This window comes from Palaemon carinicauda, chromosome 10 (assembly GCF_036898095.1).
Source record: "Palaemon carinicauda isolate YSFRI2023 chromosome 10, ASM3689809v2, whole genome shotgun sequence".
Taxonomy (NCBI): Eukaryota; Metazoa; Arthropoda; class Malacostraca; order Decapoda; family Palaemonidae; genus Palaemon; species Palaemon carinicauda.
The window spans coordinates 147,573,185-147,587,485 of NC_090734.1; the positions used below are offsets into that span (position 1 = coordinate 147,573,185).

The 14,301-nt window shown below is 43.9% G+C and overlaps 1 pseudogene; it reads left to right on the top strand.

Annotated features, from left to right (window-relative positions):
• Positions 1 to 14,301, top strand: part of LOC137648309 (alpha-(1,3)-fucosyltransferase C-like) — a 46,367-nt pseudogene that overhangs the window by 13,994 nt on the left and 18,072 nt on the right.

Genomic DNA, 14,301 nt, shown 5'->3' on the forward strand with positions numbered 1-14,301 from the left:
GTTCTCTTTTGTTTTACTGTTTTAGTTTTTTTACGATTTTCCGTTATAAAATCAATAATGTTTTAATACTCTTTTACTATTTTGTTTTAAATTATTGTACAAATTTTAAGAATTTTATATTATCTTTTACAGATTGATAATGAACATTGCGATGTTCGAAACGTCTCTAAATAAATTATGGCCTTTTAACTGATGTTTTTTGGACCCTGCTGCACACCAAATATATATATATATATATATATATATATATATATATATATATATATATATATATATATATATATATATATACATATTAATTATAAAAACTAAAAAAAGAAGAGGAAGGAAAATATGCTAGAAAAGCGTGCCTGAGTGTACCCTTATGTAAGAGAACTCTGTACCATGGTCTTCCATTGCCTTGGGGTGGAGGCTATAGCACTACCCAAGACTGGAGAACAATGGTTTGATTTTGGAGTGTTCTTCTCCTAAAAGAGGTCCTCGCCATAGCTGGAGAATGCTGTAGTAAATCTTTGCTTTCAAACTTGGCCTTTTCACATCGGTCAGTCTAACTTTAATCGAGTACCTTAGTCAACTGTAGTCGTGTCAAGTCCCGGACCATCACATTTCTATTCCTACCTAGTCTGCTTGAGGTTTTATATAAATCTTACACGAGTATGATACATCAGGGACAGGCTGCTCAGCTTTCATTACTAATGAAATCAAGGTATGATTAGATGTCCAAAGTGTAGAACCAACCTTATTTGTATCTCACCCACCCGTTGAGATACTACCGCTAGAGAGTTATGGGGTCTTTTGCCTAGCCAGATAGTACTACATTGGATCCTTCTCTGTGGTTACGGCTCATTTTCCCTTTACCTACACACATCCACACTGAATAGTCTAGCCTATTCTTTGCATATTCTCCTCTGTCCTCATACACCTGACAACACATATTACCAAACAATTCTTTTTCACTCAATTGTTCAGTGGCCACTTTCCATTGTTCTCTAGTCTTGGTTAGTGCCATGGCCTCTGTGCCATGGTCCTCCACTGTCTTGGGTTAGAGTTCTCTTGCTTGAGGGTACACTCGAGTACACTATTCTATCTTATTTCTCTTCCACTTGTTTTGTTTTGTTAAAGTTTTTATAGTTTATATAGGCGATATTTATTTTGATGTTGTTACTCTTCTTAAAATATTCTATTTTCCTTTTTTCTCTTCCTCGCTGGGCTATTATCCCTGTTGGAGCATCTGGGCTTATAGCATCCTGCTTTTCTAACTAGTGTTGTAGCTTAGCTAGTAATAATAATAATAAAAATAATAATAATAATAATAACGCCAGGGGAGTCGTATATAAGTGTTCCACTTACCAGACCTGTGAGTAGCTTCACTTATGATTTGCTCACAGCCTGATTCAGAGGCAAAGTCCAAAGCTCTTAAGCCATGGCTATCAATAGGATATAGAAGTTAACCACTCCTTATGGTGAGCATTGAAATCACCAACAAAAACAAAAGAGGCCTTTCTATCATCTTGTATATTAGACATAGTGGTAAGAAGACAGTCATTCATGTCTGGATTCCGGTAAATTAAACACAAATAAATATTTAGCCGTCAAATGGGTAGTGTACACCAGTGTATGTATATGTATATATATATGTATATATATATATATATATATATATATATATATATATATATATATATGCATTAGAACCACAGGGAAAATGAAAATACGAAATATGAGATTAAGTCCTGACTAGTTTCGTGATACTTCTTCAGATGAAGTATCACGAAACTAGTCCGTACATAAACTTATATTTCGTATTTTCATTTTCCCTGTTGTTCTTCAGCATCTGAGCATCAAGTTTTCCTGTGATTTTTACGCATATATATATATATATATATATATATATATATATATATATGTGTGTGTATGTATATATATATATATATATATATATATATATATATATATATATATATATATATAGAGGTGTGATGGTCTATTATTATTAATATTATTATTATTATTAATTAGAATATCTTGAAATATTTCCTTAGTTTCCCAGTAGGACTGGAACTTTAGAATAGAAAGGTTATTACAGTTTTCATATTTCATTACACAGATCGCAGTCACTCTTCGGAAAGCCAGTGGAGAGTTCTTCACTGGCCCTTCGAGGTCCTGGTGATTCCATGCTTCCCTTCCAGGATAAGGTCGCAGCCCAAATAAAAGATCCTCCGAAACATATCTTTGTGGAGAAACCCAAAAGAGATCGCATTCTCGATTCAAAAAATCCGAAGCTCAAGAAAATACTGGCCTGGAATGATGTAAGATTTAAGGAACGTCTTTGTATTCAATTACTGTCACTTTTAAAACTTGATTTATTCGTTTAATTTGGTTTAGTCATATATAAACAAGCAGATATAAACGAGTATATTCTGACTGCAGAATTAAGAATGAAACCCCGTGCAGAAAAATTTCCAAATCATTAGTAACTTTATTATGTACACATTTTCCACGTGCCATCTCACTTCCCTTTCGATTAATATACCTCTAACACTTTCAACTACACAGATAATCTCATTCTTCCTCTCAATACTTTCAAATTATTAACCTCTCATCAACTTAAGGCGTTTCCACCCTTCCAGTTCTCCCTAATTTGCACAAAATATACATACAATTTATCTTAGCCTTTTCAGTCTAGCAATTTTATAATGAAGACTTGGTTAGAGACTTTCCTGCACCAAGCTACCTTCATTGTCTTCTTTCACCTATTCTGAGATTCACCTCTTATCTCATTCTACCACTGTGTGTTTTAATTACTACCAAATGTCTTAGTGAATTAACTGCCTACTTTCTTCCACTACCTGAATGATCTGTCATTGCTTCACCTCCCTGGTTTGGATTTATCCTTATTAACCTACTCTGTATTCCCAATCCCTATTATTTTTCTTCATTCATGACACCCCTACCCTAACTCTGCACCTACATCAGTTCCTTCTGTGACTTCTTGCATCACCTACCATTCTTTGCATGGTTCTTGAACCAGTCCTTCCACATATATTTGTTATCCTGTTTCTGTGAGAGAAAAAGAACAGAGGCTGTTCTACTGCACAATGTCAAGGTTGAACTCTGAGTCAGTTTAATGACCACAAGAATTTTGGTGGGCTTATCCAACCTCTGGAAGGGTTTTATGAACTACTACAAGAAATAACACCGTTTGAGTCACTCTGTCCCCATGCACCTTCTTCCCAGTACAATTGCTTTGTTTTCCCTCAGTTACTAACCAGGTAATGGCATCCTTAGATTCAGGGCTGGATCACATGGTACAAATTCCAGTAAATACCCTTTTACAGATGATAGTGGAGGAAGGCAGGGCCAAGCATTACACCTTCGGCTTCGGCCAGGAACCCTTCATCTTGGCCAAATGTCCTGTCAACACTTGCTTTATAACATCGGATCGTGAATTGTTCAAGCCAGAGGAGATTGACGCTCTCATATGGCACTTCAGATCTGCTGATATGTCGCTGCCAAGAATAAGGTGAGGAGTTCAGATTATTTACTAACAAACTTAAAAGGTGGCTGTTTCCTTAGACTAGATATGGCAGGGGAATTAATGGCTTCACTGCCTGAAAAAATATAAGAATAAGCATCTTAATTCCAACCGACACTTATTTTCCATCATCTGTGGGGTCCAGGTATAAAAATAAAAAATTTTAAGTAATTTTTATTTTTCCTAACATACTTACCGAGAATTACTTCCTTAGGAGAGTCACTTGGTGACCTCTTTCTCGACCATTTTTGGCGCCGATATCCCTCACCCCGTTCTCCATACAGGCCTACCCCCGCCGCCACAGAATGCGCCCCGAGGGCAGGATTAGGTCAGGTCACTGCCTCTCTGGGCCATTCTCCTCATTCAGTCCGTCGTATAGCCCAACTTGGCAATGGAAGGATGGCACTCGGGGACGGAAGGGAGGGCCATTACCCGGAAGTAATTCTCGGTAAGTATGTTAGGAAAAATAAAAATTACTTAAAATTTTTTATTTGTTCCAACACGAATACTTACCTCGAATTACTTCCTTAGGAGACTTATACTTTAGGAGGCGGGAGTGCTATTCTGACACTTGACTAGGCACGTAGGGCCTAGAGGGCTATGGAATGCGGGGGCCTATCAGAGTACGGGAGTGAGGGTAACTGCGCCACCTTACGCTATTACCTAAGATTTTACCTCTTAAAAATTCTTCTGACGATTTTCTCCGGATGTAGTCGCGAAGAATGTGTTCATCGTTGGGTACAGCCTCTGGCCTTACCGCTACACAGCCCGGAGGGCGGCCATGACTGTCCCAATGGAGAACCCGTCCAAGGATTTCCTTGAATAACCCTTGAGGTAGTGGGCAGTAAAGTTTGACTGGTGCGACCAAGTACCTGTCTGTAGGATCTGCCTCACCGCCATGTTTCTCTCAAAGGGCAAGGGGGTGCTCAGACCCCTGATGTCATGGGTCCGGGGAGTGCCTGGCACTGCCATTTTACCCTCTTCATAGGTTCTAGCGATGCCTTGTCTCAGCCAGCAGGAACTGGTGTTCTCGGAAACTTGCTTCCTATTAACACCTGTGGAAACGAAGAGGTTCCTGATACCTGGTCGGAGTGAGAGAAGACGAATGACAAACCATGTATCTCTCCCACTCTCTTATCGGACGCCAAGGCTAGCAAGAAGACGGCCTTGAGGGTGAGATCTTTGTTCACGATATCTTTCAAGTGTTCAAAGTGGGAGTGACACATCATCTTCCGGACCTTGCCTAAGTCCCACTGGGGCACCTTTCCCGCCTGAGGGGGGTAAGACTGCTCGAAGCTTTTGACAAGCATCGCTATGTGTCTCGAGGCCCCAAGGACGATGCCCTTCCGGAGGAAGACTTGGCCTAAGGCAGCCCGAACCCCTTTTTATGGCTGGGATTGACCTCTCCACTTTGTCCTTGAGAAACACCAGGAAAAACTGCCATGTCTGGGACAGAGGCCTTAAGAGGTCTAATGTACCTCTCAGCGCACCACTTCGCGACGGAGGTCCATTTTGTCTGGAAGACCGCGGGTGGCGACTTCTTAGGAATAGAGACATTCTCTTAGCCGTGGAGGAAGAATATCTTTCTTTCTTCAGGAGCAGCTCTTAGTCTTCAGTCGTGAAGACGTAGGGAGAGAGGCCTGCCGAGGAGCTTGAGAAAGTGAGGCTGGTGCAGAAGGTCTGACCTGACGGACAGAGGCCACGGCGGTTGACTCGATAGGTCTTTTAGGTCCGCGAACTACTCTCTCTGTCTAGCCACCAGGGCGCTACCAAAGTCATCTGTAGGCTTCGAGCCACCTTTATTCTGCTGAGCCCATGTCTTATCAGCGTGAAAAGGGGGAAAAAACATACACATCCAGATTGTCCCACTTGTGCTGAAAAGAGTCTTCTAAGGAAGCTTTCGGGTCTGGTACAGGGGGGCAATAGACTGGGAGTTGGGCGTTGAGGTTGTTGCAAGGCGGTCAACCACCGGGGAACCCCAGCGTTGAATGATGAGCTTGGCTATTCCTGGGAGAAGGGACCATTTTTGTCCCTACTATGTGGCCCATTCTGCTGAGGCCGTCGGCCAGAACGTTTTACTTTCCGGGAAAGAACCTTGCTAACATCACCCCTTGATTCCCTATCACTCAGTCTAGATTCTCTATGGTGAGATCGCCCAACTCCTTCGATTACAAGTACCCTGCTTGTTTATGTATGCCACTACCGTGGTGTTGTCGCTCATCCACGCCACGGAGTTCCCCTTTAGCAGACTTGCGAAGTGTAGGTACGCCTTCTGGACTACTTCCAACTCCAGGACATTGTGTGGAGTTGTCTCTCCCCTTCCAACCAGGTCTCTCGTGCCGCTTCGTCGAGGGGAAGGGGTCCCCATCTCTGGTTGGAGGCGTCTGTGAACAGTAGGAACGGCTGACTAATGAGCCTGAGGTTTCATATCTTATTCTCCGAAGGGAAAAATTCTCCCTGAAAAAAGGTCTAATGTTATTGCCCAGTAGTTCATTCCGGTGGAAGGGGATAGATTTGGCTACTTCGGGTTGATTCAGTTCCCCAGATCCTTGCCAAACCGGAGGAGACTTCTCCCTTGTTCCTCCAAGAGGACCTTTGAGGCGGGAAGAAGCCACCAGCCGTCCAGGTATCTGCTAAGGCGTATGCCTCGTTCGTGCGCCCCCCCTGCGACAGCCGTGGGGACTCTCACGAACACTTTGGGCGTTGTTGACAGACCAAAGAAAAAGGGGTCCTGAATTGCAGGAACTGGGAACCCTATTTCAACCGGAGGAACCTCCGACCCGAGGTGTGGACCGGAATCTGGAAGTATGCGTCCTTGGGGTCGATGGTATTCTACAATCTTTCTCCCTCAAGGACAGCAGGACCGAATTCTGCGTGTCCATTTAGAAGTCCGTCATCTTGACGAACCTGTTGAGAGCTGACAGATCTATAACCGGTCTCCACCCCCCGGTCGCTTTTTCTGCCAGGAATAGGCGACTGTAGACACCTGGCCCTGGGAGAAGAACTTCTTCCATGGTACCCTTCTCTAGCATGGACAACACCTCCTCCTGAAGGGCGGTCCTCTTTAACGGGTCTTTAGGATCTAGCCATCTATCCGGTTGGCCGGAAAAGGCGTGGGTGGTTCCGTTAGGAATGGAAGTCCGTAGCCCTTCTTTAGTAAGGACACTGTCCAAGGTTCCGCTCCTTGAGCCCTCCATGCTTGCCAATGACGCCTGAGTCATCCTCCAACCCGAGGGTTGGGTGGGGATAGGGAGCCTCCCACTCTTCCCTTCTTCTAGAGGGGCGGCCTGACCTGTCTCCCCTAGAGGCGGGGTAACCCGACCTGAAGGAGCTAGAAGGCGCTGGAGCTCCCCTGTGGAGGGGCTGAGGCGTTGCGGACCAGGAGGAAGAGGGGGCTTCTCTCCTCGTAGTGCTGGTAGATGCTTGGGGTGTCGCGGCACTATCCGAGACAGATCTCTTCTAGGGTGGTCTCCTAGGAGTCGTAGGTCTGGGGACGTTAGCCTCCTTCTATTTCAAGACCTTCTCCATTATGGTTTCTAGTTCCTTCCGAGGAAACAGAGATTCTCCCCCCAAGGGAAAGCTGCGAATGGGTCGCGTCCCCCTGTCTGGTGCCTTCCAAGACACTTACGCCAGAACAGTGTTTCGCTTCCAGAACACCCAGTTAGCTGTTAGTGTGAGAGACTGATATGTCACTAACCTAAGGGTTGAAGGCCTTGCTGGACAGGGTCCTCGGGGTCAAAGGAGGCTTGTACACCTCCCAAAGAGTAAGCCCACCAGTCCAGCCAAGAGGGGACGTTTACTAAGTCCCTCGACATTTTCTCCATCATGGAGGCTCCTGCTGGCGAGAACCAGACTGGGGCTGAAGAGGCTCTACTGTCTGAAAACGCCTTGACTAAGGATGTCCTGCTGACCCCCCTTAAAGGTTGGGGGACCCCGGCAGTGTTGGCCACTACCTTGCCGACATATGACTAGACCTCGGGTTAGAGGAAGTGCTAGAGACGTCTTAGGTTGTAAGGAGTCTGCATGATCCTCAAAAAGGCTTGACTTCCCGGAACCTACATCCGTAGCTGCAGGTTCCGGTACCTGTGGTGTCTTCTGTAAAGGCTAACCACTCTCCTATAGACGGAGTCCTCCGTCAGGGAGCGCTCTTCTCCGTCATCCGAGGACCTGGATTTCACCTGCGGGGACGTCCGCACCAGGGGCCTGGGTTACCGCAAGCAACGCTGGTTCAGCGGGGACTCCCGTCGGCCCAAGGCTCTGGGTGCCGAGGATGCGGTTCCCGTGGGCTGGCCCGACAGCGGGAACCGTTCCTTCTGACCTGAAGGCCGCACCAGCCGGGCTGGTTCGGCCAGGCCGCCCGACCAGAAGCGCGTTTCCCCCGCTGGGCGGGGTTAACCGGAGGCTTCGGGGACTTACCCTTACCTGTAGAGTCCTTCCTACCGCTTGATCTCGAGGCGCCGGGTCACCGGGCACTCCCCGGTCGCTTCGGTTCTGGAATCCCAGGCACTCCCTTGCGGTGGTACCGGTTTCCCCGGCGGGGAGCTCCGCACCAGGTTCGGGGTCAGAACCGGCAACGCCGTACCGTCGAGGACTACTGTTCGTGTATTCTCTCCGGGGGACGCGGACGCGGATCCTCGTGGGCTGACCCAACGGAGGGAACCGTTCCTTTTAAGCCCGAGGGCCGAACCAGCTGTGCTGATTCGGCCAGGCTGCCCGTAAAGACGCCCGGTTACACCTGCGGGCGGGCTGGGGGACGCGGACGCGGATTCCCGTGGGCTGACCCGACGGAGGGAACCGTTCCTTTTAAGTCCGAGGGCCGAACCAGCTGTGCTGATTCGGCCAGGCTGCCCGTAAGAAGCTCGGTTACGCCCGTTGTCGGGGTGAACCGGAGGCTTCGCGGTCTTACGCCTGCCTGAAGAGGCCTTCTCGCATTTCTCCCTGCGAGGGTTATATCTGCGTCTGGAGGATGGCCTTCGTGGTGAGAAAAAACCCTGGGTTGTCGGTCCGGGGAACGCTGCAAGACAGACCTGGGAGGCTCCTTCTCGGCGAGGCCCTCGGCTGCAGAAGAGACTGAAAAATACGCTAAGAGACTGGAGAAGAATTAGAGACATTTTCCCCCACATGGGGTCATCAGAGGAGACGTGGCCTGCTTGCACCAGGACTCCGTCTCCCCACACACTCTCGAAAGTAGTACTTACCTCGAACTACTTCTTAAGAGTTATCTTCTTCACAAAAAACCAACCCCGTCTCCTACTCTGGGTAGGAGAGGGTGGTAGGGAAGCTCTGTCAGGCGTGACGCCCGGCGCTAGTCTTCTTAGGCGAACCCTTCGTCGCCTACTTCCTCTTGGTGCTATACCGCACCCACTCAAACTCTTGGGGAAGAGCAATGGGCACTTCCCCGCAACTGACTTACCTCGTCCCCTACTCTGGGTAGGGGAAGAAGGCTGTATAAGAATCTCTATTCGACGAGGCATCGGGAATTAAGTTGGCGAGGAGAGGCTCGTCTTCCTACGAGCCTCTTGGATGTATTCTTCCTTTTAGTGCCGAAGTGCACTCACTGCACTACGTTCCAGGACCAGTAGTCGTGACACGTGGTTGAAGAGTAACATAAGCTGCCCCTACACGGCAACACCGTGGATAAGGGGAGGAAGAATGATTTCTTGTAAAAAGTTTTCCTTTCAGCTATTAATTCCTTGAAGAAAATCAAGGAATACTGTTCCATAACGCACACAACGCACGACACAAGCACTAAGGAAATGAATTAAACACCGGGTAAGGACACGGTTGAAAAGTGAACGCACAGGAACACTTGGGAAGTACACTGCGAAAAACACAAGTCCCCACGGTGGGAACACGTGGAACACTAAATGCGCACAAAGGATCGAGTATAAGAGACTGGGAGTGAGATGTTGAGCATCTCACGACCAAGGACTGAATGAGGAGAATGGCCCAGAGAGGCAGTGACCTAACCTAATCCTGCCCTCGGGGCGCATTCTGTGGCGGCGGGGGTAGGCCTGTATGGAGAACGGGGTGAGGGATATCGGCGCCAAAAATGGTCGAGAAAGAGGTCACCAAGTGACTCTCCTAAGGAAGTAATTCGAGGTAAGTATTCGTGTTGGAACAAACATACTTTTAAAGCTTTGCCTGTATAAACACATTCAGATATGTTGGGCTATGTATTAATATTCTGGATACATAAATATGTTGAGTTATATTTAACTTGACTGTATGTTTAAGTTTTTAGATACAAAAACATACAGAAATATTCAACTATGCATGATTATCCAGAAATGTTGACATACAGCAGGAATTCAAAACTCACTCAACCAGTTACTGATGGCCATTGTTGTGGTCCAATGCCCTTTAGGCTGAAAGTGTCAGTGTACAGCCAGCCTTCCCTATTCCCTGGTTCTTTCTTCGCGATACAGCGAACCATATAACCTCTTAAAAAAATAATACTTACAATTTCGTGATAACTTCTTTCAAACTGACTGCGCTCCTTTACACCCAGCATGCTTTGTGATGTCTCCCTTTCCACACAGCACAATACCCCATCGCTTGCTCACTCGACCTGTCTTGCATCTCCTGCTTTGGTCCTTTTTGTGTAGAATCACATTGTGATGTAAAAAAGTTATATAAAAAGTCTGTGCATGTCCAGCGTCCTTGTAGTGACTTTAGTATAAAATGTGATGCGTATTGTACATTACGCTACTTTGTGCGCCAAACAGTTGACAGCTCAAGAGTGTATCATGCTTCAGACTAACTGCATAGAACTTTGTGCATAAATGGTTGGTGGTATTGTACTGATACTTTATATTTTGCTTTTTATTGTATTAGTACTCGTATATGCATTGTGTAATACTGCAATGTTATTGTTATATCATCTACTGTACAATAATGTATATGAAATACCGTACTTTACACTAGTAATGTAGGCATAGGCTACGAGTACGGTGAGTTTCACTGGCGCAAATCGAACTGCCGAAAGCAGTGTTACCTTAACTATTAAAGCTGTATTGTAGTTATAGTACTGCACATATATTACAGTTATATACACAACAGTATCAGCAATTGTTGTTAGACAAGAACAGCTTTTGGTACTGTTTATATAATGTTTAGGTATAAGTGTGGCAATGACTCGTGTTATGTGTACCTCAGTATTACCGTGTACGTAATACACGTGTTTACATGTAGAGTACTGTACACTTAATTAAATGTGTTCATTCATTAACACAATATTTATGCTGTGATAGAATACTTATACGGTGATAGAAAACAAGTAAAAAACATATTAGGCAGTACTCAGTGTGTTAGTCGACTGCATCTAGGCATTGGGCTGTGAGTTGGTGGGTTAGAAGTTAACCCACCCTAGGCCAGCAAGAATTTGCTTTTAACTCTGTCTCTGCTACCTAACCCTCGTGAATATGGGGGGCAGCCTGTTTACTTATTAATAGTGACCCAACTGTTCACCTCCAATGTAGGTAAGTGGCCGAGTGATACAACACTTTGTTCAAGTTTGGTAGGGTTTGGATCTCTCCAACCCTACCATCCACCAGCTCATTAGGCTGACCTCAATAAAATGGGTTAATGACTATACCCTTTCCCCCAAAGACTCTCCAAAGGGGATTAAGATGTGCGATGGAAAACAATTAATTAAGCCGCTTCCCTTACAAGGAATAATACCCTTTCCCCCAAAGACTCTCCAAAGAGGATTAAGATGTGTGATGGAAAAACAATTAATTAAGCCGCTTCCCTTACAAGGAATAATACCCTTTCCCCCAAAGACTCTCCAAAGAGGATTAAGATGTGTGATGGAAAAACAATTAATTAAGCCGCTTCCCTTACAAGGAATAATACCCTTTCCCCCAAAGACTCTCCAAAGAGGATTAAGATGTGTGATGGAAAAACAATTAATTAAGCCGCTTCCCTTACAAGGGATGGCTCCAGAGAAGGCCACCTCAAGGAAGTGTCAATTAACTATCGGATTAAGAATGACCTCCCTATCCAGTAAAGCTTTCATAACATCGGTCATATCACAAATCTATTCAGGACAGAAATCTTCCAACACATTATTATTATTATTATTAATTGCTACGCTATAACCCTAATTGGAGAAGCAGAAAGCTATAAGCCCAGGGGCTCCAACAGGGAAATTAGCCCAGTGAAGAAAGAAAAAAAGGAAAAAATAAATATTCTAAGAATAATAAAATAAATATCTCCTATATAAACTATAAAAGCTTTAACAAAACACGAGGAAGAGAAATTAGATAGAATAGTGTGCCCGAGTGTACCCTCAAGCAAGAGAACTCTAACCCAAGATAGTGGAAGACCATGGTACAGAGGCTATGGCACTACCCAAGACTTGAGAACAATGGTTTGATTTTGGGGTATCCTTCTCCTAGCAAAGCTGCTTACCATAGCTAAAGAGTCTCTTCTACCCTTACCAAGAGGAAGTAGCCACTGAACAACCCCTTTGGTGAAGAAGAATTGTTTGGTAATCTCAGTGTTGTCAGGTGTATGAGGACAGAGGAGAATCTGTAAAGAATAGGCCAGACTATTTGGTGTATGTGTAGGCATGCAAAGGGAAAGTGAACCGTAACCACAAAGAAGGATCCAATGTAGTACTGTCTGGCCAGTCAAAGGACCGCATAATTCTCTAGCGGTAGTATCTCAACGAATGGCTGGTGCCCTGGCCAACCTACTACCTTCATTCCACCTTACCGTGTATGCTCTCCTAGTTATCAAGATCCTTTCTTCTCAATAAATCTTTCACACTATCTGTCCATCAATTCTATCCCTCCTTATCCCTAGCTTCCTAGCACTTCTGATGTACGTCTTATATCCTTTTCGCTAACTTCTTATTGCTCATTCTTTCCCCATAATCGATATACCTTAAGATATCCCAAGTCATTCTTTCTACTCAGCTAACCTGCTTATCACTTCTGCATAACACTGCATTAGTGCATGTATGGGTGTGTATATATATATATATATATATATATATATATATATATATATATATATATAATGCATTAATAAATGATGAGAACAAATTAAAATAAATCATTCTACAAACAGTAACAACGTCAAAGAGATATATCATATATAAATTATAAAAAGACTTACGTCAGACTGTTCAACATAAAAACATTTGCTGCAACTTTGAACTTTTGAAGTTCTACTGATTCAACTACCCGATAAGGAAGATCATTCCACAACTTGGCCACAGCTGGAATAAAACTTTTAAAATACTGTGTAGTATTGAGCCTCACGATGGAAAAGGCCTGGCTATTAGAATTAACTGCCTGCCTAGTATTACGAACAGGATAGAATTGTCCAGGATGATCTGAATGTAAAGGATGTTCAGAATTATGGAAAATCTTATGCAACATACATAATGAACTAATTGAACGACGGTGCTAAAGATTAATATCTAGTTCGGGGATAAGAAATTTAATAGACCGTACGTTTGTCAAACAAATTCAGATGAGAATCAGCAGCTGAACACCAGACAAGAGAACAATACTCAAAACAAGGTAGAATGAAAGAATTAAAACACTTTCTCAGAATAGATTTATCACCGAGAATCTTGAAATACTCTCTCAATTTTTTGTGCAATTGAAGAAGACACAGACCTAAAGTGTTTCTCAAAAGTAAATTTGCTGTAGAGAATCACACCTAAAATTTTAAGTCATACAAAGTTGAAGAAACATTACCAATACTGAGATCTGGATGTTGAGGAGCCACTGTCCTTGACCGAATTAAAATCATAATTTTAGTTTTGTTAGGATTCAACTTCATGCCCCATAATTTGCACAATGCACTAATTTTAGCTAGATCTCTATTAAGGGATTCGGCAACCCCATATCTACATTCAGGGGATGGAATTGATGCAAAGAGAGTAGCATCATTTGCATATGCAACAAGCTTGTTTTTTAGGCCTAACCACATGTCATGTGTATTTAGTATGAAAAGTAATGGGCCAAGAACACTACCCTGTGGAACACCGGATATCACATTCCTATACTCACTATGGTGCCCATCAACAACAACTCTTTGAGATCTATTACTTAAAAAATCAATAATAATTTTAAGAAACGACCCACCCACTCCCAACTGTTTGAGTTTGAAAATAAGGGCCTCACGATTATCACAGTTAAAGGCAACACTATAATCAAGGCCAATCATACTAACTTCCTGACCACAATCAAGGGATTTCTGTACAGCATTGAATATTGTAAGAAGGGCATCACATGCTCCAAGGCCTTTACGAAAACCAAATTGTCAACTAGGGGATAGTTGAATACCTTCAGCAAACCTACTAAGACATTTTGCCCGATGTTCAAAAACTTTAGATAATATGGGAGTTATGGAAATTGGGCAGTAATCAGTTGGACTTAAGCTACCACACACACATTTACATATAGGAGTAACATTACCAATTCTCCAACAAGTGGTAAGAGCTCCTCTTTTTGCTAACTTGCACAAAATAACAGATAATTTTGGAGCAAAGAAATCTGCAGTCTTTATAAAAAACAAAGGAAAAATATCATTTGGGTCTACACCTCCATAAGCATCAAGATCCATCAACAGAGCTTTAATTTCACGATATCGAAAAGCTTAACTGGTTAGTTTAGCCTCAGGAAAACAGGAATGAGGAAGTTCAAGTTTTTAATTACTCCATTTACTGTCAAAAACATCAGCCAAAAGGGTTGCCCTTTCCTTTGGACAGTGAGTGACAGCCATCTGGTTCAAGTAAAGGCGTT